The sequence below is a fragment of the Felis catus genome, chromosome B2, assembly GCF_018350175.1.
Source record: "Felis catus isolate Fca126 chromosome B2, F.catus_Fca126_mat1.0, whole genome shotgun sequence".
Classification (NCBI taxonomy): Eukaryota; Metazoa; Chordata; class Mammalia; order Carnivora; family Felidae; genus Felis; species Felis catus.
The window spans coordinates 8,188,344-8,209,847 of NC_058372.1; the positions used below are offsets into that span (position 1 = coordinate 8,188,344).

At 46.0% G+C, this 21,504-nt stretch overlaps 1 protein-coding gene across 10 annotated transcripts in view; it reads right to left on the reverse strand.

The window, feature by feature from the left end:
* Nucleotides 1–21,504, reverse strand: part of CDKAL1 (CDK5 regulatory subunit associated protein 1 like 1) — a 790,924-nt gene that overhangs the window by 105,640 nt on the left and 663,780 nt on the right.

The following is a 21,504-nucleotide window of genomic DNA, read 5'->3' on the forward strand; positions in this document are numbered from 1 at the left end:
TCACTGCTTCCTTGATTAATTTCTAAACATGTTGCTAATTCTTTTTTTTTTTTTTTAGTTTTTATTTATTTATTGGAGGGGGGGTGCAGAAAGAGAGAGAATCCCAAGCAGGCTCTGAGCTGTCAGCACAGAGCCTGATGTGGGGCCCAAACCCACGAACTGCAAGATCAGGACCTGAGCCGAAATCAAGAATCAGATGCTTCGCCGACTGAGCCACCCAGGTGCTCCTATACTTGCTAATTCTTAACGTATCCTACTAGTTTTCAAAAGTCTAGTTTGTTAAATCCTATTAATGTAAGAAATCTGTGAATGTAGAACCAAGTACATATTCTGAAAACGAAGCCAAACAAAAAGAACGTTGATGTTTAGGAGCTTTACAGATCAGATCAACCGGGTGGAGATAAACGAAGGCTTTAGAGACAAAACTCAGTCTAGTCAGATGGTGACAACAGTCCATCCTGAATTATCCCTTCCTTGGGCAGTTACCCAGGCATTGCTAGGGAAGGGAGAGAGCCCCACACACGGTCACACTGCACGCACCAATGGCAAATGACACCAGTTCTGGGGACAGGAAGTACGCTGGTCCCAGACTCTAATCCCATCTCTACTGGAGGATTTGGGGACAAATGATTCATCCTCTCTGTTTCCACATAAAATCACCTAAAAAAACGGAGGTACTATTAGTATTTTCACATCATGGGGTTGTTACGGGGATCGAATGAGATTTGTATATTCAGTTTCTGAGCACATAAAACTCAAGATTAACAATATTCCATGGTAGTTTGCGGTTCCAAATACCAAGCTGCCTCAAGATGTTCTCTTTGTAAAATGATAAGGTCACTATGTTATCTATTTCTCAAATACGATTAATTGATTTATGCTACTTTTGTCCCTTACGCATCATCAGGGGACACACGGTGTGTAACGAATGAGCATGGGTTTCGAATTCTGACAGGGCAGAAACCGAATCCAAATTCAGACACTTCGCAGCTGTGAGACCTTGGGCAAGCAGTGGAAACTCCCTAAGCCTTGCTACCTCTCCTATGAGGCAAAGCTATCTCAGTATCTACCTTTAGGTATGTGGAAAGGGGGGAAAATACCACACCCAGCGCCCTGGTGGATGCCTGGGATACAGGTCTGGATAAAGGGCTATTTTGCCCCAGCCCAGCAGTGGGACTTGGGACGCGGGGAAGGCCAGAGCCTCCCCCAGCACTGAGCAAAAGTACCAAGTGAGACGGACACGTGCGGCCCTTGGGTATCATCCTCAAGCACTCACCCACAAGAGAGGGACTGTGCCTCGCTTGCTCCGGCATCTTTTCCCCTCTGGGCTCTTACTCTGTGGAATGAGCCTTCTGGAACGGCTCTTAACTAAAACCATCTCATACATGAAAAGAAACTCGAATTCCACAATTTATGACACGGGATTCAGCCATCAGATGTGCCAGGGGCCCATTTTTACATCTGCTTTCTCCTTTGATATTTAATTTTGTCATAAACTTTTTTTTCAAAGAATCTAAAAACGAGGGAAAAAAAGTCACTGTCGATCCCACAAAGGTACATACAACCTTCTTGCCCTTGCTCTGTGCCCAGCCTGAACCAGCCAGCTCCCCCCCACCCACGGTCTTCCCCCTGCCTCCTTATTGTTCTCCCAGGGCCCCGTCAGACAGGACCTCCTGTAGGAAAAGGTCTCTCAACCATCGCCCCGCCCCAGAGGACAGAGGACTCAGGTCCTTCCCTCTGTGGGGCTGGGTATCTTGCTGGCTGGCCCTCACCACGGCACCTGTCAGTGGCACCTCTCTACTCCTGCGTGATCCTGTGCATACTCCTTGAAAGGGGCCTCTCCAATTGCGCCCTGGCCCAGCATGGAGGGGGGGGGCAGTGCTAGCTGAAGGAGTATTTGCATTTCTACCTGTTCCTCAGTGCTGGGGATTCACATTTTATACAGGTGCAGACAGTCTTCCATATAAAGTGCCATGTGCCTGTTCTTGTATTTATAAGATTCTTGGGTAAATGGAACAGGAGGTCAAACATTATCCATACACACAGCATAAATATAAAATAGTAGCAATGGGGAAAAACTTACCAGTGGAGAAGGAGTGTGGTATATTAGCTTTCTATTGCTACTTGAATAAATTACCACAAACCTCAGGTTTAAAAAAGTTTTTTAAGTTTGTTTGAGAGAGAGACAGAGACAGCAAGCTGGGGAGGGGTAGAGACAGAGGGAGAGAGAGAATCTTAAGCAGGCTCCATGCTTAGCTCAGAACCTGACATGGGGCTCGAACCCACAAACCTTGAGATCATGGCCTGAGCCGAAATCAAGAGTTGGACACTCAACCGACTGAGCCACCCAGGTGCCCCCAAACCTCAGGTGTTTTTTTTTTTAATGTTTTTATTTATTTTTGAGAGAGAAGGACAGCGCGAGCAGGGGAGGGGCAGGGAGAGTGGGAGCCACGGAATCTGAAGCAGGCTCCAGGCTCTGAGCTGTCAGCACAGAGCCTGGTGCAGGGCTCAAACTCACAAACAGCGAGATCATGACCTGAGCCGAAATCGGATGCTTAACTGACTGAGCCCCCCAGGCACCACAGGTTTTAGTAACATTCATTCTCTTGCAATTCTGGAGGTCAGCGATTCTAAAATCAAGATGTCAGCAGAGCTGCGTTGTTCTGGCGGTTCTGGGGGGTTGACGGGGAGGGGCGCTGGTTTCCTTGCTCTCTACCTAGCTTCTAGAGGTGGCCTGTATCCGTTGACTTGTGGCCTCTTCCCTCCATTTCCAAAGCCAGTGGTATCGGCTTTTCAATAAGGATCCTTGTGATCTACATTGGGCCATGGGGATAATCCAGGATAATTTCTCCATCACCACCTTTAATTGAATCCCATACCTGAAGTCCCTTTTGCCATGTCAGGCAACATTCACAGGCTGCTGGGATCAGGACGTGGGTTGTTGCGTGTGCGCGCGTGTGTGTGTGCGCGTGTGTGTGCGTACGTTATTGTGCTCACCACTGCTGGCAAGTGTGAATCCCCATTTTCTCATTATCCCACCAGGTGAGCTCAGTGCAGGCAGTGCCGAATAGCTGCACGAGAGAGTGCAGTCCACGTTTACAGGGAAGAGGGGTGCAGGGCACCTCCCTTCATGGCTGGCTGGCCGTGAAGCTTCCTGGAGGAGGAAGAGGGGGGCTCCAGGACTCAGCCTCTGCTGAGGTCTTTTCCTTCTGCCAACACAGACCTGTGAAGCCACCACGTTGGTCCTACTCATGGCTCTTACAGCCGAAAGAGAGAAGGACCTGAAGGACGTAGTTGATTAACATTCTCTGAAAAGATACTTGTGTTCCTTTGGATTCTATATTTATATTTTTATACAGATGCAAACATCCTGTCCTTTTCTTGGGAGCTGAGTGGGCTTGGCCTTCCAATGGAAAGTCGTGCCGTTCTGAGGCCTCTCCTGCATTTCCTCCTCTTTATCAAAAATATTTATAAATTATTAATACATATGACCACAGAACCAGAAGCATGAGGATCCAGGAGGTCAGGGGGACGACAGCCTCTACATAGAAACACTAAGTAGAAGGAGAAACGTTTATGCATTGGTCACCATGTGGCCGGCAGGACTGCGAGTATTCCGTATGCATTCTTTTCTTCCTCCCCAATTCCCAGGGAAGCTGTTCACAGGACTTCATCCCGGCTTGCCCAATTTACACAGAGCAGGTATACCGGCGAAGCAGAGGAGAGGCCTGGCTTCGGTCATGGTGAATTTAGCATTGGTCGTAATGCAGCGCAGGTGCCCTTATAATGCGATGGGAAGAAAAACCAAGCGCTCCATAGAAAGTGACGGTCTGGGTCAAGACTCCAACCCGCAGACTTCATCCATTTTGCTTACTACTGCATCTCATGGAGATACTGGTGACATTTTGTGTCTCTACAGATGGCCATTCCAGGAAAGCCAGCCTCCCGTCTCGTAGAGGCGTTTCATGCTACCTGTCTTACGGTTCTGAACCACATGCTGAGATTCTTCAAGTGTGACCTGTAGATGGCACCTTGCTGAATTTTCTCTGAACGCGCGCACACACACGCGCACGCACACACACACACACACACACACACACACACACACTTGACCTGCTCACATTAGGACGTGCTGCAAAATGTGTTTTAATGAGGAACAGTTGGTCTGGTTCTGCTCAAATAAAAGACACCCCTGTAAGAGACTTGCCACCTGTCTTCCCATCTTGCAGCGCAGCGTCGAAGGGAGTTCTTCTGTCCCTGACACCTGCAGGTATTGCCAGGGTGCCCTCCACGTGCCAGCTCCCTTCCTCCGACTGACAGACACCCTTCCCTCCGAGCCCCGTGTCATCACCAGATACGAGGACATACAGCGGATGAGGGTGCCAAGCTACCTCTCTCCACTGCTCCTCCAGACAATGCCTCAAACTGGGAGCATCTTTTTTTTTTTTTTTTTAATTTTTTTTTTTCAACGTTTATTTGTTTTTGGGACAGAGAGAGACAAAGCATGAATGGGGGAGGGGCAGAGAGAGAGGGAGGCACAGAATCGGAAACAGGCTCCAGGCTCTGAGCCGTCAGCCCAGAGCCCGACGCGGGGCTCGAACTCCAGGACCGTGAGATCGTGACCTGGCTGAAGTCGGACGCTTAACTGACTGCGCCACCCAGGCGCCCCTCAAACTGGCAGCATCTTGATACCCTATCGTTCTGAGTCCCCGATTATCTCAGAACCAAAGGTCTTTGTATTCTCTAGTTCCTGAAGTCTGTAAAGAATATTATATGCATACTCCATCAGTACACTGGCCTGTAGCTGGATCCACAAATTAAACCTGGGATCAATTACACCTGTTCATTTATTTGGGGGAGACTATTTACATTTTTAAAACTTCTGTCACAGAGTTACATGATGAGAGCACAGTACTGTCAGCCTTCCTGTAGCACTTTTGGGCATGGGCAATTCTGAATCAGATATTATTCTTACATGACTTTCCCCACACCCCCTCACCTCAAATGTGTCATTGCTATCAGGTCATTAAAATCGCAAAGGGAAAATCGTAAACCAGAACATGCCCACACACACACACAAAATCACTACAATCTTGTTTTCTATCTTGTTTTGGTGACAGCAGAGTAAATATGAAGCTTTGCGAATAGGACCAAAGATACATTATTAAACTATGTACTGTATGATCAAATGCATTTCAGACTATATTCTGAATAATGTTGCCTTGACGTTCAGCAAAGGGAGAGCTCTGATGAGCCTCTGCTTGGTCTGGGTGACTCCCCTCTTTCAGGGTGTCCAAACCCCTGGCTTGAACTGAGGCAAATGAAAGAAAGGGATGATCATACCAAAAATCAAAGCACAGCAGCCACCCATCACCTAATTATTATTTTCTGTGAGATCGTAATTCATCCGACTCGAGAGATATGAAAACAACTCTTAAGCTCTGAACTTCTTTTAATGGATTCAAAATATTATGTGTAAATTTTTCTCATGGCTCAAAGGCACTGTGAGTGCTTCAAGTGGAAGTTAACAGGGATGAAGGAAGAAATGTTTGATGGCTCATAACTCAAGATAAATTAGAGCTTAGAAGCACCTTCTTGTTTTTTTCCAACTGAGCCTGAACATACGGCCTATGCAGAAAATCTATCGAAACCAAAGATGTGATCAATGCAAGCAAATCGGGTTAAAATATACATGATGCGGTGCAATATACTGTAGAAAAGAACCTCAAAATCTGATTCTGTAAAGATTACTTTAAATACAAAATCATCTTCATATCTGAAAGTTCTATCATGACTGTCTTTTAATTCCAAAATACAAACTTAAGGAAGCACCTCTTAAAAAAATTTTTTAATGTTTATTTTCAAGAGAGAGACAGAGTGTGAGTGGGCAAGGGGAAGAGGGGCGGGAAGGGGGGGGGGGGGAGAGGGAGACACAGAATCCAAAGCAGGCTCCAGGCTCTGAGCTGTGAGCACAGAGCCCAACACTGGGTGCGAACCCATGAACAGCAAGACCGTGACCTGAGCTGAAGTCGGATGCTTAACCGGCTGAGCCACCCAGGCGCCCCAGGAAGCACCTCTTAATGTAAGTATCTCCAATGTAAACTGTTGCCCCGGTCCCTGATAATAAGGAATGCGTACAGGTGGCTGCCCAGACTTTGTAATTCCTTCTCAGCCCTACAGTTGTGGGGTTCTAGCTGAATTCTGTCATCTTCTTTAAAGTTCCCAATCTTTCACTTAGCACCCAGTTTCCATTCTAATGCCTTACACTTGCCTAATTCTGGCTTGTTACATTTACCAAAATCAGTGGGGGAAGTGAGGGCAGAAGAATCGGATCTAGAATAACAAAGTATAAAAGCCTTTGCCAACAGTGGTGTTTGTCATTTGTTTACATATAACCTCTGTAGTTCTACAAAAACCAAGAGGTTGCAAGCTTTGCCAAAAGGTATGTTATCTGAGGTCTGGCATCTTAGCGGGAGAGACACTTATAGTTTTACTTCTTATTCATCGTGAGAAGATTTTCTTACCACACTTAAAAACCAAGCTATTTATTTACAATGTCACGACTTGGCAATTACTCTAGAACATATATGTAGGTCTCTCTTTTGTTAACTAAGTATCAGCCACAGATGTATACAGAAGTACACACACACACACACACACACACGCGTGCGGGGGGGGGGGGGTGGAAATAAAGAGGGAACCAAGAGGCGCCCTTAGAATCACGAAGTCAGTAATCACAATGTTCATGACGATGGTGGAAGTCTGAACCCCTCTATTCTGAAATACTGGCTGGAAATCAGAATCCACGCAAACTCAGGTGGTCCCACAGGTGTATCAAAGCTGAAGACAGGACAGGTGAATTGGACCCAGATGCTTTACTGATAAAAAAAAAAAAAAAAGATCAGAAAGACTTCCTTATGTTTTTATTTGTTTTTTGAAGGAGAGAGAGAGAGACAGCATGGGTGGGGGGAAGCAGAGAGAGAGGGAGACACCGAATTCGAAGTGGGCTCCAGGCTCTAAGCTGATAGCACAGAGCCCAATGCAGGGCTCGACCTCACAAACCACGAGATCACGACCTGAGCTGAAGTCTGACGCTCAACTGACTGAGCCACCCAGGTGCCCCCAATCATCTCAAGCTACAACACAAACCAACCCTCGTTCCACGGAGTGTACTCAGGAAGCCGTGAACGAGGGTGTTGACAAACGGAACAATCAGGTGTATGAAAGTTAATCTTTAAGCAAGCAATTCAACTCAAAATAATTACTCCTAAGGATTTCTTCCCACTAGGTAACCGTGAGAGTGTGTTGACAGATATTTGTGTTTAAAATGACAAAGAAGTCGTGTGTGATGCTAACTGTTCTCACCATGCAACCCTCCCCTGTTCTAAGAAGCACTTTCGGTGATACTGGGAATATGGTTTGAGCATCAGGGAGTTCCATGAACTGCATGATGGCAGGCGCTTTGTTCTGTCTCAAAGAATCTCGTAAACGATGAGCTAACACGTAAAACGTCTCCTAGAGATCACCATGATGGTGATTCAGCTTGGAAGATGCAGATAAACTGGTTAAGAAAAATTACATGGTATGTATTTAAACTCAGCCATCTGAACAAAGTTCACACCTCCATTTTCCTCTCACTTCCAAAGTTCCAAGATCCATCCCAAGGCATTCTCATTTCCCCTATTTTGAATATGGAAAGTTATCAAAAAGTTAAAAACAACAGCCCTACCAAATGTCACTTAAGATAACGGCGAAGATTAATAGGAAGAGACTTCATTATTTATATCACTATACAAGCGTGGCGGGCAACCTCCAAGATGGCTCCCAGTGATCTTCGCCTCGGGGCGTTCACATCCTCGTGTAACTCTTCCCTTTCCCCTTGACTCTGAGCTGAATCTGACTTGCTTCTAATTAATGGCACTTGACATAAATGATGGGCTTCCACTTCTGAAGTTAGATTACAAAAACCTGTGGCCTCCACGTTTTTCACTCTCTGCTGGCTTGCTCTGAGGAAGGCGGGCTGCCATGTTGTGAGCCGCCCTACGCTGAAGCCTACGTGAGAAGACACTGAAGGAGACCTCTGACCAACAGCCACCAAGGACCAAGATCTCAGTCTCACAACCCATGGGAAACGGAATCGCCACCACCACACGAATGAACTTAGAGGCAGGTATTCCCTCAGCTGACCTTCCAGTTAAGGCTACCCTCCTGGTCAACACCCCAACAGCAGCCTCATAATAGGCATTGAGTCAGAGGCACCTAGTTCAGCTGTGCCCAGATTTCTAACCCACAGAAGCTCTGAGACGATAAATGTTTGTTCTATGTGCTAATTTTTGAGGTAATTTGTCACACAGCAATAGACAACATAACAAGATGCCCAGTAGAGGGCTAGAAACTGATTCACATGTGTGTCGAGACGTGATTTTTATAACAGAGGCATTTCAGACCACTAGGAAAGATGGACTTTCAATACAATTTTCTGGAACAACTGATTATACACACAGAAAACAATGAAATTTGACCCCTACCTACCATCCTTAAAAATCAATTCCAGGTAGATTATTTACCTGGGAAAGGCAAAACTAGAAACATGCAGGTAATATGGGCAGAAAACCTTTCTAACCCCCAAGGCAGGGAAATAGTTCTTAGGTCACAAAAATACATGAAATTCTAAAGGCACCACGGAGAGGTTAAAAGACAAGCCACAAACTAAGAAAAGACACGTGCTTCACAGATAGCTCACTTTTAGACTTTTATAATAGCAAGAAATCCTAAAAATCAGTAAGATATTAATTCAACAGAAGAAAATGGACAACAGACTTACAGAGACTCCTTATCAAAGAGGAAATCTAAATAAATAAAGGAATCCAACAAATGTATACAAATATGCCAGCCTCATTTGTAATTAGAGAAATACAAGTTAAAAACAATGAGACACTGATTCACAGACACTAGATCGTCAAAGGTAAAAAGCCTGTCAGTATCAAATGTGGGTGAGGATGTGGAGACCCCAGACCCCCGCGACATGCCGCTGGTGATGACGTACACGAACAAGGCTACTTCCGGACACAGCAGCGTGTTATCAGGAAAAGACGAAGCAACACACAGCTGACAATCCACCGACTCAGCTCCGAGGTGCGTCGCTCAGACCAGGGCAACCACTGCGTGTACCTGCCAAACTCCAGTCTCCGTCCTGGCTTACATGTTATGTTAGGAGCTCTAGCAGGGTTTGGGCTACAGACGGGGGAGGAGAAAACGTTGGTCTAAGTGGAAAAAGCAGCCCCAGGAGGTGGGGCTCAGAGCTGTGGGGCCAGGACTTCCTGAGAACGTGAGCTAAGTGTCTCCCTCACAACCTCCTCCTTTTCTCTGATGGGCCCCAGGAACAACCTGCCTCTCCCCCTGAGCGTTTCTCCTGTTCCACCTCTCCACTGCGAAGGTGTTTCCCGCACCTCTTAAAAAATTCCTGGCCCTTGTGGAAAATAGAGGAGACGTAAACAGCCTCTCGGTCGCCAGTACACAGCTCACTTTTTGCTTGGATTCCACAGGATAAAGTCAGTCCCTGTATTCGTTTCCTGTCACTGCCGTAACACAGGACTGAAAACGAATGGCTAAAACGACACAAATTTATCATCTTACAGTTCTGGAGCTCAGGAATCCAACGTGGGTCTCATATGCTGTCCAACTTCCAGAGGCACTAGGGGAGAGTCCACTTCCTTGCCTTTTCCAGCCTGCATTCCTTGGCTCATGCCCTCTGCCTGCCCCTATCCCCCCAACACCTTCAAAGGCAGCTTTCTTGATGATCTGACCTCTGATTCTCCTGCGGCCCTTCTACTTGTAGGGACTCCCAGGATTGTATTGGGCCCACCTGGATAATGCAGGATAATCTCTTCATCTGAAGGCCGGCTGATTAGCAAATTTAATTCCATCTGCAACCTTACTCCTCCTGGGCATGCGACCTAACACATTCACAGGTTCCAGAGGTCAGGACTTGGACGGCTCTGGGTAACAGTTATTCATTCTGCCTACCCCACGCTCCAAGGTTGACGATGTTGAGTTGTTGGGTACATACACTTCAGAGAACGCCATCCAAACTCTCGAGTCCTTTAGGTTTCCTTAATAGAAGACCACGGGAAGACCTTTAACTTCTACTAACTTCTACTATCCTGGAGGCTCTGTGTGAAAAATGAGGGTTGTTTTGCTCTGTGTCATTACTAGTCCCCATCCTTCCAATACCACAACTGAAAAACAAGACTCTGAGTTGGAGAACTAGAAGAAGTAGATCTCGAGTCAAAGCAGGATGTGATTTCTGGTGGGGCCACAGAAAGAGGATGAGAAGGTAAGCAGCACCCAGGCCAGGACCTCACAGGGTGCGGCAGACTGAATACACGAACGGCCCTGACTCTCCACACTCCCCGTGTCTGCGCCTTCTGCCACATCACTTCACAGTGTTCTCCCTGGTCTTGTCCATGTGACTTACTTTGGCCAGTGGGATGTTATCAAACATGATGCATGCCCCGGCTTGAGAAGTACTTTTGTATTTCTGCTTTCTGTTCTTCTTCCTCTGCCTTTACCATGAGAAGACGCCAGGCTAGCCTGATAAAGGAGGAGCCATGCAGAATAGAGCTGATTCACTCAAGGAGTCCCAGATGAAGCCACCTTTACCCGTCGGGTCCAGAAGCCCCGAGCTGCTTAGGCACCTTACAGCTCACTGCAGACGTCTGAGCAAGCCCAGATGACGTTAGCCTAGTGGCTCTAAGGTTGTGTCATGAGGCATTTATAGTGGCAATAGTTCACTGATGTATCAGATGACCAGGTATTTGGTCCTGCAATCCTTTTTAGTAAGGATGTCTACGTCTATGCCCATGTCCATGTCTATGTCTATCTCCAACACAAACACATTCATTCATTCACTCAATAGACGTCTCCTAAGCATTTGCTATGGCGTGCCACGCACTGTTCTAGACATTAAATACAAAGACATGAATGAAGCAAAATATCTCAGCACTTAGGGATGGAGTTTCCATTTTAGTACCTGGAGACAAAGAAACAAATATTTGGTGTGTCTGCTGGTGAGATTTTCCATGGGGAAAAATGGAGTAAGAATGGTGGGGGTAGCTATTTTATAGAGAGCTACTCAGGAAGGACTCACTTATAAGGCAGTATTTCAGCAGACACTTGATGAAGGAGAGGACGGATGGGTCACATAGGCATCTAAGAGAAGTGTTTTCCAGGCAGAGGGCCCAGCAAGTGGAAAGGTCCTCCTAGGTAGTAGAGCTGATGTGTCCACATTCAAGAGCTGATGTGTTCAGCATGGAGACCCAGTGTGGCTGGCCCAGAACATTCAAGGGTGAGAAAGGTCAATGATGGCGTCAGAGAGCCAATGGTGGGGCCAAGACACTAGGACTTCACACTTTTGTTTCCACCGTGAGCATGAGGAAACTCAACATTAAATTTTTTTTTATTCTGGTAAGAAATATATATAATGTAAAATTCATTATTGATCATTTTCAAGTGCATAAGTCAGTGGCATTAATTATACTTGTCACATTGTACATCCATCACCACTATCTCCAAAACTTTCTCATTCCTCCGGAGACTCTGTAACCAATAAGAAATAACTCCCCATATAAGTCAGTCAGAGAAAGACAGACACTGTATGTTTTCACTCATATGTGGATCTTGAGACACTTAACAGAAGACCATGGGGGAGGGAAAGGGGAAAAAATAGTTACAAAGAGAGAGGGAGGGAGGCAAACCGTAAGAAACTCTTAAATACAGAGAACGAACTGAAGGTTGATGGGGGGTGGGGAGAGGGGAAAGTGGGTGGTGGGCATTGAGGAGGGCACTTGTTGGGATGAGCACTGGGTGTTGTATGGAAACCAATTTGACAATAAATTATATTTTTAAAAAAAGACAAGAAGTAACCTCCATTTCTACCTCTTGCCCCTGATAACCTCTAATCTACTTTCCGCCTCCATAAATTTGCCTATTCTAGATCTTTCATATAAGTGGAATCATATAACATTTCTCCTATTGTGCCTGGCTTTTTCACTTAGCATAGTTTTCAAGGTTTGTTCATTCACACGGTGGTATCGAAAATTCGTTTCTTTTTATGGATGATTAAATTTCCATTATATGTATGTATCGCATTTTGTTTATCCATTCATTTGCCGATGGACACTGGGGCTCTTTCCACCTTTTGATTATTGTGGATAATGCTGCTATGAATATTGGTGTACAAGTATTGGCTTGAATGTCTGCTTTCCATTTTGGGGTACATATGCTAGGTCATATGGAATCCTTGATAGTTTTAAGCATAAGGGAGACACGATCTAATTTATATAGAGGGTAGAAACAGGGAGACCAATTAGGCAGATTGTGTTTATTTTCAGATAAAATAGTACAACACAGAAGAGGAAATTCCCTCCTACAAGAATATCTAAAAGAAAACGATCTATGGCAAATAACACTATCCTGGACCATAGATGTTCTGTAATTGCTCAGAGGAACTGACCTCATCTGACGGGATAAGAGAAAAGAAATAGCCACTCAATGTCAATGAAAAAGGGGAACTTAAATCATCATCATGAAGTATTTTAGGCAACCAGACTTCACAAATGCTGTCGCTGGCGATATATGTGTCTGAAAAGACCAATGACCAAGTCTTCTTCTCATGGTACATACGTGATTTGGGCAAAACATAACCCATGCCCATGGAGCATCTTGATTAACTAGGCCCAGATAAATCTTCACGGACTATCACCAGGCCCCCAATTTTATACCGCATATCCATCAATCACTTCCTATGTGCTAGGTGGTGCTCAGTGCTTTCCATGCATTATCTCATCTGTCAAAATCACCCTACCAAGTAGACTCTGTTACCCCCAATTTATAAAAGAGGAAACACACCTAGGGAGGAGTAAGTGACCAGCCAAGGATCATGCAGTTAATAAGGAACAGAGCCAAGAGTCCAAATCCACACTGTATGACTCCAAAGCTCATGTGCATAAGAGATACTCGATCTTTCAAAATGGATGTCTGCAAGAAAGAAGCCCTGGGAGCCAGGAGCTTCTGAAAGGAAAGTGTTGATCATGATAAATTACATTTGCGATGATTCTTTGCTTTTGTGGTCCTTTAGATTTCTCTGTTGAGTGGTGGCAAATCTCAAGGGCACCGCATCCTATTTTTATTGGTGGACTTCCTACCAGATAAGCGTTGACCTGACATATGGCTCGAATGTTTATATTTACCAGTGATTTTATAGAATTGCATTGAGGAGACACAGGGGCAGAAAATCTGTTTCTACAAAACCCTTTAAATCTACAACACCTCAAACTACATTAGAAAACAGAGATCTCCATGGCTCTATCATTTGAGGCACATCTCACAGTCAATATTCTGAGTATGACGAGAGAAACAGGCTGTCAGTTTCATCATTAGAAAGTAAATGGGAAGAAAACTGAAATCTGTGGTTAGGAGCATGCCCAGCTCTAAAGTACTCATCCCTACACTTTCCATGGAAAGAACTTAAATTTGCAAGATGGTTATCAGTTTAAAAGGGGGCTTTTGCAATCTGTTTATCGAGATGTCAGATGACTTCAAAGAACAGGCTGTGGGGCATGAGTAGAATTTTTTTAGCCATTGAACTAAACTGGCTTAGTTGAAGTATCCTAAGTTGAAGTAACTGATTCTCAACTTCCCTGTCTTTGGTCGAGAAACTATCATTTCCAGCTTGCATGTCACTGAAAGCCAAGTTCATTCAACAAATACGTACTGAGCACCAGCTATGTGCCAGGCGCTGTGCTAGGGCCTGGGGCTGGTGGGTACACAGGACACACAGGGTGGCGTTTTTCCTCACATGGGTGACTTTTACTGTTATGCTCACGCTTAAAAAACTTTCTAACAGGTCATGGTAGAAACTGCTAGTATTCACCCATATCTTCTCCTTATTTACTCATAAGTGTGTATTTCTCAAACATTTATTTATTTTTTTTTAAGAGAGAAAGCATGCACGAGCGAGTGTGAGCAGGGGAGGGGCGGAGGGAGAGAGAGAGAATCCTAAGCACGTTCTGCACGGGGACTCCGTCCCAGAACGCTGGGATCATGACGAGACAAAATCAAGAACTGGACGCTCAGCTGACTGGGCCACCCAGGTGTCCCTCCCAAACTCTTGAAGTAGGTGGGGCCATGTGAGTATTCTGGTCAGTAGATGTGACGCCATGTGGGATTCCTGTGCTGAGGCAGGAAAAAGCTGGGCTCTCCAGCCATCCTCTGCGTGCAGGCAACCTGCGTCCCAGGACTGTGTGCTACAGACGATCCCTGATTGTGAACTGCCCCCTAAAAGGTACTAGATGTGTTGCAGGGTATGCAGGAAGGAGAACTTTGCTAGGTTAAGCCTGAGATCTCCGAGTTCATGTGTTACGGAAGCAAAGCCTAACCTGTCATGGGCTGGTTCCGTGGGCTGTATGTCTCACGTATTAGGGATGAGTTCTATTCGACTTCAAACCCAGAGGTCTTACGCTTCACAGCGAAAGTCACTTTCTGCTGCCTCCCAACTGCCCACAGCGGCTCACGGATGCCCAAATGAGGCCAGATTTGTTCCTGCGCCTTGTCACCTGACCGGTGTTCCTGTCACATGGAGAAAAACGTCCATCTTCACTTGCCTGATGAGGTCCTCTCCGCCCCCCAAGTCCAGTTCCAATCCCGCCACATCCGCGAAACCCTCTGCAGTGCAAATTGTTTGAACAGCCTCCTCGCACAGCCAGGCCTCCACACGGAGCGTTCTGCCGTAGTCATGCAGATTCCAAGGAACCTCTCCCATCCTCCTCCGTCCCTAGGCTGCAAGCTTGGCAGGCTCCACGTGGGCTCAGGTGCCACGTGGTGAGACGCTGAGTGTGAGGTAAGCTTCATGGGGAAGCAGACGGGGCCTGGGTCCGCCCGCCTTCGAGTGCAGGGTGGGGCAGAGGGAACGTTTCTCACCGGCAGCTTCCATGTGGCTCTCGGTGTCATTTCTGTCTTTCCAGCAGAACCTACTCGCCAGCCCTTCCAAGAGTCCTGGGAACTGTGCCCCTCTGCAGACCCCTTCCTGTTTAAACTAGAGGAACACTCTTCTGTTGTCTACAAAGAACGTGACCCCCACCTCCCCTGATACCTCCAACCTTCAGAGGCTTCCTATCTTCCAATTTTTCTCATTTAGCACTTGATAGATTACACACTTTGTTGAATATGCACGTATCTTCTCTTCCCAGCTAGACTTTCTCCTCCTTGAGGGCAAGAGACCACATCTCAGACTTCTGCACCCCAAGCAGGGCTTACTTACACAGTACTGGGTCTACTTTAGAAATTGACAGGATGATCACATAATTCATCATCCAAACCAGGACATTTTGGGGAGTGGAAAAAGGGGACTGTTATTAATCACATCAGGACAACAGGCATAAACCAAGATGGTCCCAGACAAACTGAGACACATGGTCCTGCCTGGCACTGATGAGGGCCGACCAAGGAAAACGGGAAAGACATCTGAAGGGAGTGTAACGTAGTCAAAGTGAGAGCATGAGAGAGCAGTTTGGGATACCTGAGTTCCAATCATCACAGGAGCTAAAACCCTCCTGGAGTCTCCCTCCCTCCCTGTCAGCAGGGACAGGAGGTGGGGCTTATGTGACCTTTTATGTTTGGGTGTGGCTGAAATACCCCCTTTGGTTTTCATAAGAAAGCTTTTTCCATTTGATGCTTTTATGATGAAGAATACCTTTTGTTCTAGATGAATTCACTGGGGACCTGGTAAAAATCATCCATAAAACTTTAACCCCGAGAGCAATGACATTACACAGGCAGCCAGTACACCTACACGGGACCCTCTCCCTCACCCCAACCCTGGCCTACGAGGGGTCACACCAGAAGAGCAGCATTACCAGAACCCCCTGACTGGAACCCTCTTCGCCAGGGCCCCATTTGTTATTTCCCTGTCCGATATCTAGTCCGGATCCTAAATGATATTACGGTCAGTTGATGTTGAAACACACCGTGAGAAGCCAGGCATCACCGGTATGTTGTTAGGTGTGATCAGTCTCCTCTCGGGGGTACTAACCTTTCCTCTTGTCCTCAGCCCTTCCTTGCTCTGAGCGTCTGCCCAGATGCCTCCGACCTCAAGCTCGCCGTGCCTTCCCCACCCTTCCACGGTGTGGACGGCGGGTCGGAAGGGCGGGCCAGTGCCTGCCCCTGTGGTGGCTCTTGGTCACTGTGCACATAAGTGTCCACGTGTGCTGGCCCCTGTGCCCTGGCCCGGGCTAGAAATACTACTGAGGTAATACGGGGAAAAAGCCTTGCCACCATGCACATGGTAGAGGATCACCAAACGGGAGGAACTATTGTTATGAAGGCACAGCGGGCTCCCTGACGCATGCAGTTGCCCTCACCGAGCCCGGGTTCGAGCCTCAGGAGGAGCCACTCCACAGCAGCAACCGCGAGAGGCAAGTGGAATGCAAGCCAACTGCTGAGCCTCCTGTCTGAGGGTGGCACTCAAACAGGCCCACGGAAGGGACCGCAGACCTACGGAACACGCCCTGAACGGACGTAACCACACCGGCTCAGCTGGAATGTACTTCACACAGCTCAGCAGCATGGGATAAAATCTGCGTCTCTAGACCGTGAGACCCAAATACGTCCTGACGGGTCTGCAAAAGAAACTAGTTCGACGCACTATGAAAGAAACGGACTGAATGTCCAACCTACTAGGGTTTTCATTGCGTGTGACGCCGATTTAACATATGGGCAGTTGAAGAATTCAAACTTATATAAAGTTTAAAAAGAAGGAAAAAAGAAAAAAAAAAGAAACCAGAAAAACTGCTTGGGGTTGGGGCCAACATCTGAGGGGTGGAAGGGAAAATAGGAAGGGACACATCCTCATTCACGTCTAACACGGTTAGCTGATCTGTTTGAAATTAGAACCACTTTCAACTGTTTTAACTTAATTATTAAGCCATTTCTTAACCTCCTGAATGCAGTTTGCATGTGCTTTCAGATCTGGCCCTGAACTAATAGACCCTTTCACTTCAGTGGTTTTGGAAATGAATGTTAGATGGAGAGGAAAGCACTGTAAGAGTGCTTTTGTAAGGGTCAGAGCTCTGAAAATACAGCGTAGTTTGTACATAAAACTCAGGACACCTGAATATCCTGCTGGCCCTTTGTCGGGCACCGAAGGCCAACCACGCCACCCTTCTGCTTCCGTTCCGTGGGCAGTCGGCTGTGTTGGTGCTGAGCTATCTAACTGCTCAAGTGAATCCATCATTGGGATCAAAGTCCCAACAGATGAGAAACAGGTGGCAGCCAGGCACCCCGGGGGCAGCCTTCCCATCACTTGTGAGAAACAGAAGGGTAGGTTGTGCTCTTTGTTCTAGAATATTCTCCTTTATTTTTTTATTTATTTTTCGTAAAATCTATTGTCAGATTGGTTTCCATACAACACCCAGTGCTCATCCCAACAGGTGCCCTCCTCAATGCCCACTTTCCCCTCTCTCTCACCCCCCATCAACCCTCAGTTTGTTCTCAGTATTTAAGAGTCTCTTATGGTTTGCCTCCTTCCCTCTCTGCAACTTGAAGAGGCATAAAGAGAAAGAAATGTCTGTCAGGAGGAACAGCCAATGCTACACGATTTGCTGTTGAATCTCCTGTTGAGTTGTTATTCTTATTAGGTGCAGAAGCCTCCGAATTTGTCTATTTCTATCCGTCTTTTTGTAGGAAATCCACAGCTCAGGATTACAACTTCTGCGGTGACAGAAGGTCGTGCAATGTTTACCTTCATTGATTGCTTTATTGCTCGGCATGTGTCACAAATTAATAATGATAATACGAAGAGTAGCCAACCTTTACTGACCGTTAAACCATTTCTATGTAAATCCTATGACAGGTACTATCATTATCCCCGCTTACAGGGGAGACGGCGGAGGTGGGGAGAGGCGGAATCATATGCCCAAGGCCGTATTTCTTGTACATGGTAAAACAAGGATTCAACCCCAGGTAATCAGAATCCAGAATCAATATTCTTTTTTTTTATATATAAAACTTTTTTTAACATTTATTTAAAGAGAGACACAGAGCACGAGCAGGGGAGGGGCAGAGAGAGAGGAAGACACAGAATCCAAAGCAGGCTCCAGGCTCCGAACTGTCAGCACAGAGCTGGACACGGGGCTCAAACCCACGAACTGGGAGATCATGACCCGACCGGAAGTCAGACGCTTAATGGACTGAGCCACCCAGGCACCCCCATAATCAATGTCCTTAACTGCTGTACAATAATGTAGAATGGAAGTAAAGTACGTTTAAAAAAAATTAAGAGGCAGGAAATCACTGATTTTTAAAACTACACTTAATCCCTTAATCAAATATTAATGTACCTACTATGCACCAGGCACTCTGTCCACAGTATCTAATTTAATCCTCTGTGAACCAATTATGTCCCTTTTACGGACGAAGAAAATGTGATTCAAGGAAGCTCTACCAGCGCAGAGGCACATGTAAACCCAGACTGAGCCCAAACACGACAGACCCCAAATCTCAAGCTCTTTTCACAAAGCCACCCTACCTCTTCTCTCTTTAAGGCAATCCTTTGCTGCTAGGAATAAACTCAGAAAGAGAAAAACTTTGAAATAAAACTCACTACTTAGAAGTTCAGAATTGGCAGAGAATTTTCTTCTTTTCTCTTTTCTCCCAGACACAAAACGGCTCTGACTTCGTAAGTGTCAATCTTAGTAATGGTAGGATTCAGGGCGCCTGGGTGGCTCAGTCGGTTAAACTTCCGACTTCAACTCTGGTCATGATCTCACAGTTTTTGAGTTCGAGCCCCGCTATGGGCTCTGTGCTGAAAGCTCAGAGCCTGGAGACTACTTCAGATTCTGTGTCTCCCTCTCTTTCTATCCCACGCCCTCCCCTGCTCATGCTCCGTCTCTCTCAAAAATAAATAAACATTAAAAAAATTAAAAAAAAAAGGTAGGACTCAAGTGATTTGTTAGAAAGAACACCAGAAGTGAAACTAGTTACCCTTGGTCAAGCGGTGGTAGTGTTGGTATTCTGTCTTCCTAACACAGACTTATAACTTGAATACCATCTTTCACAGAACACAGAGAAGATGGTTAACGCTGACCATTTTCTCCCTCTCTGGATCAAGTGTGAGCCTGCACTGGAATATGAAAACTACCGCCTACAAGTGATCAGTGAGACTCACAACTCCAAAGGGAAGGTGGTACGAGCCTGGGCTTAAAGACCCAGGCCTGACCTCACACCCATCCGAATGGCCACGACCCAAAAAACCCAGAAAATAACCAGTGTTGGTGAGGACGTGGAGAAGCAGAAACCCTGTGCACTGTTAGTAGGAATGCAAAATGGTGCAGCTGTTGTGGAAAATACTAAAAATAGGACGACCATATGATACAGTAGTTCTGCTTCTGGGTATATGCTCAAAAGGTCTCAAAGAAGTATTCGGATAACCATATTCACACCCGCGTTATTATTCACAACAGCCAAAATGTGGAAGCAACCCCAGTGTTCGCTAACAGATAGGTAGATAAACAACATGTGGTGCAGACATATAATGGACTATTGTTCAGCCTTCGAAAGGAAGGAAATTCTGAGACATGGTTCATAGTGGATGAACCTTGAGGACACTATGCTAAGTAAAACAAGCCAGTCAGAAAATGACAAGTATAGTATGATTCCTCCTGTATAAGGTATGGCACCCAGAGTAGTCACATTTATTGAGACAGGAAACAGAACGGTGGTGGCTAAGGGCTGGGGCTAGTGGTGAATGAGGAGTTACTTAATGGGAACGGAGTTTCAGTTTTACTGGAAAAAAGTTACGAAGATTCGTGGCACATCGATGTGAATATACGGTACTTAACCCTTCTGAACTGTACACGAAGATGGTTAAGATGGCAAGACTGATCACATGTATATCTTACAACAATTCAAAAACAAGAACGCAGGCTTGAACGTTGGTAAGAACTGCACATAAGTCCTGGCTTGCCTCTCCCACCTTCTGAATTTGTGACTTCAGTTATTTGTGGAGTTACTGATGCTCAGATTCCTTATCTCTGGAATAGGAATCATCACAGTACCTTCCTCACAGGGTTATGAGTGAGTGCAGGTAAGATATTTGGCCTAGGACTTGGTCCATAATAAGCACTCCACGAATGCTGGTTTTGAGTCACAGCAGTAGGCACGGAATATTTAGCCAATGGCAGAATGAGTATTAGGAGAGGAAAAATCCCTTGTTGCCTCTTAAGATGTCACATGAGGTGGCATTTGTTGCCTTGTGGGATCTAATGGGGCCCAGGGCTGGCCTCACAACTTTGAAAGCTCAGAAACTGTCCTGCACCTACAGAAAAGACCACATGGACAGGACAAAGGAGACCAGTATATAAAACTAGAATGCCAATTTATTTTTTTTTTAATTTTTTTTTTCAACATTTATTTATTTTTGGGACAGAGAGAGACAGAGCATGAACGGGGGAGGGGCAGAGAGAGAGGGAGACACAGAATCGGAAATAGGCTCCAGGCTCCGAGCCATCAGCCCAGAGCCCGACGCGGGGCTCGAACTCCCGGACCGCGAGATCGTGACCTGGCTGAAGTCAGACGCTTAACCGACTGCGCCACCCAGGCGCCCCAAGAATGCCAATTTATTAACAGCACACTTAAGAGGACTGAATAATCCTGTTTTCTTCCTGTAGGCAGATTTGTATAGGAAGGCACATTATCATCAAAAATTGCCTGGTGAGGGGCGCCTGGGTGGTGCAGTCGGTTAAGCGTCCGACTTCAGCCAGGTCACGATCTCGCGGTCCGTGAGTTCGAGCCCCGCGTCGGGCTCTGGGCTGATGGCTCGGAGCCTGGAGCCTGTTTCCGATTCTGTGTCTCCCTCTCTCTCTGCCCCTCCCCCGTTCATGCTCTGTCTCTCTCTGTCCCAAAAATAAATAAACGTTGAAAAAAAAAATTAAAAAAAAAATTGCCTGGTGAAATGTGGACTCCACAAAGGGAAGTAAATGAATCAAATTTATAACGGTACCAGGCTAAGGGAATTAGATGTGTTCATTTCCAAATAGGGATGGTCTTCAGGGTTTTTGAACTCCATCGGCCAAAGCATCCTCTCTTCTGGATGCACTCTCACGGCCAGTGTTGGGCTTCTGGACTTTGTTGTGCTCGCATGGCTGACCATTCCTAACCTCTGACTGGCCTACTGTTTCTCTGGCTACCTTGAGGCTTTCGGGTAATTCCACCTATCTTTTCTTCGACCGAAAACATGTTGGGTTTCATTTAGATATTATTTAACTTAGGTACTAGAGCAATATAAACTCTCATGCATTCTGTTTAGAAGCCTAACAAAAATCATTAAAAACATTCATTGAATTTTTATACACTGCTAAGGCAGTAACTGTCAAGATACACTGTCAAGTGAAAAACAGAGAAAGTGTCTACAATTTAAGAAGGAGGTGACAAAAAATATGTGCATGTATT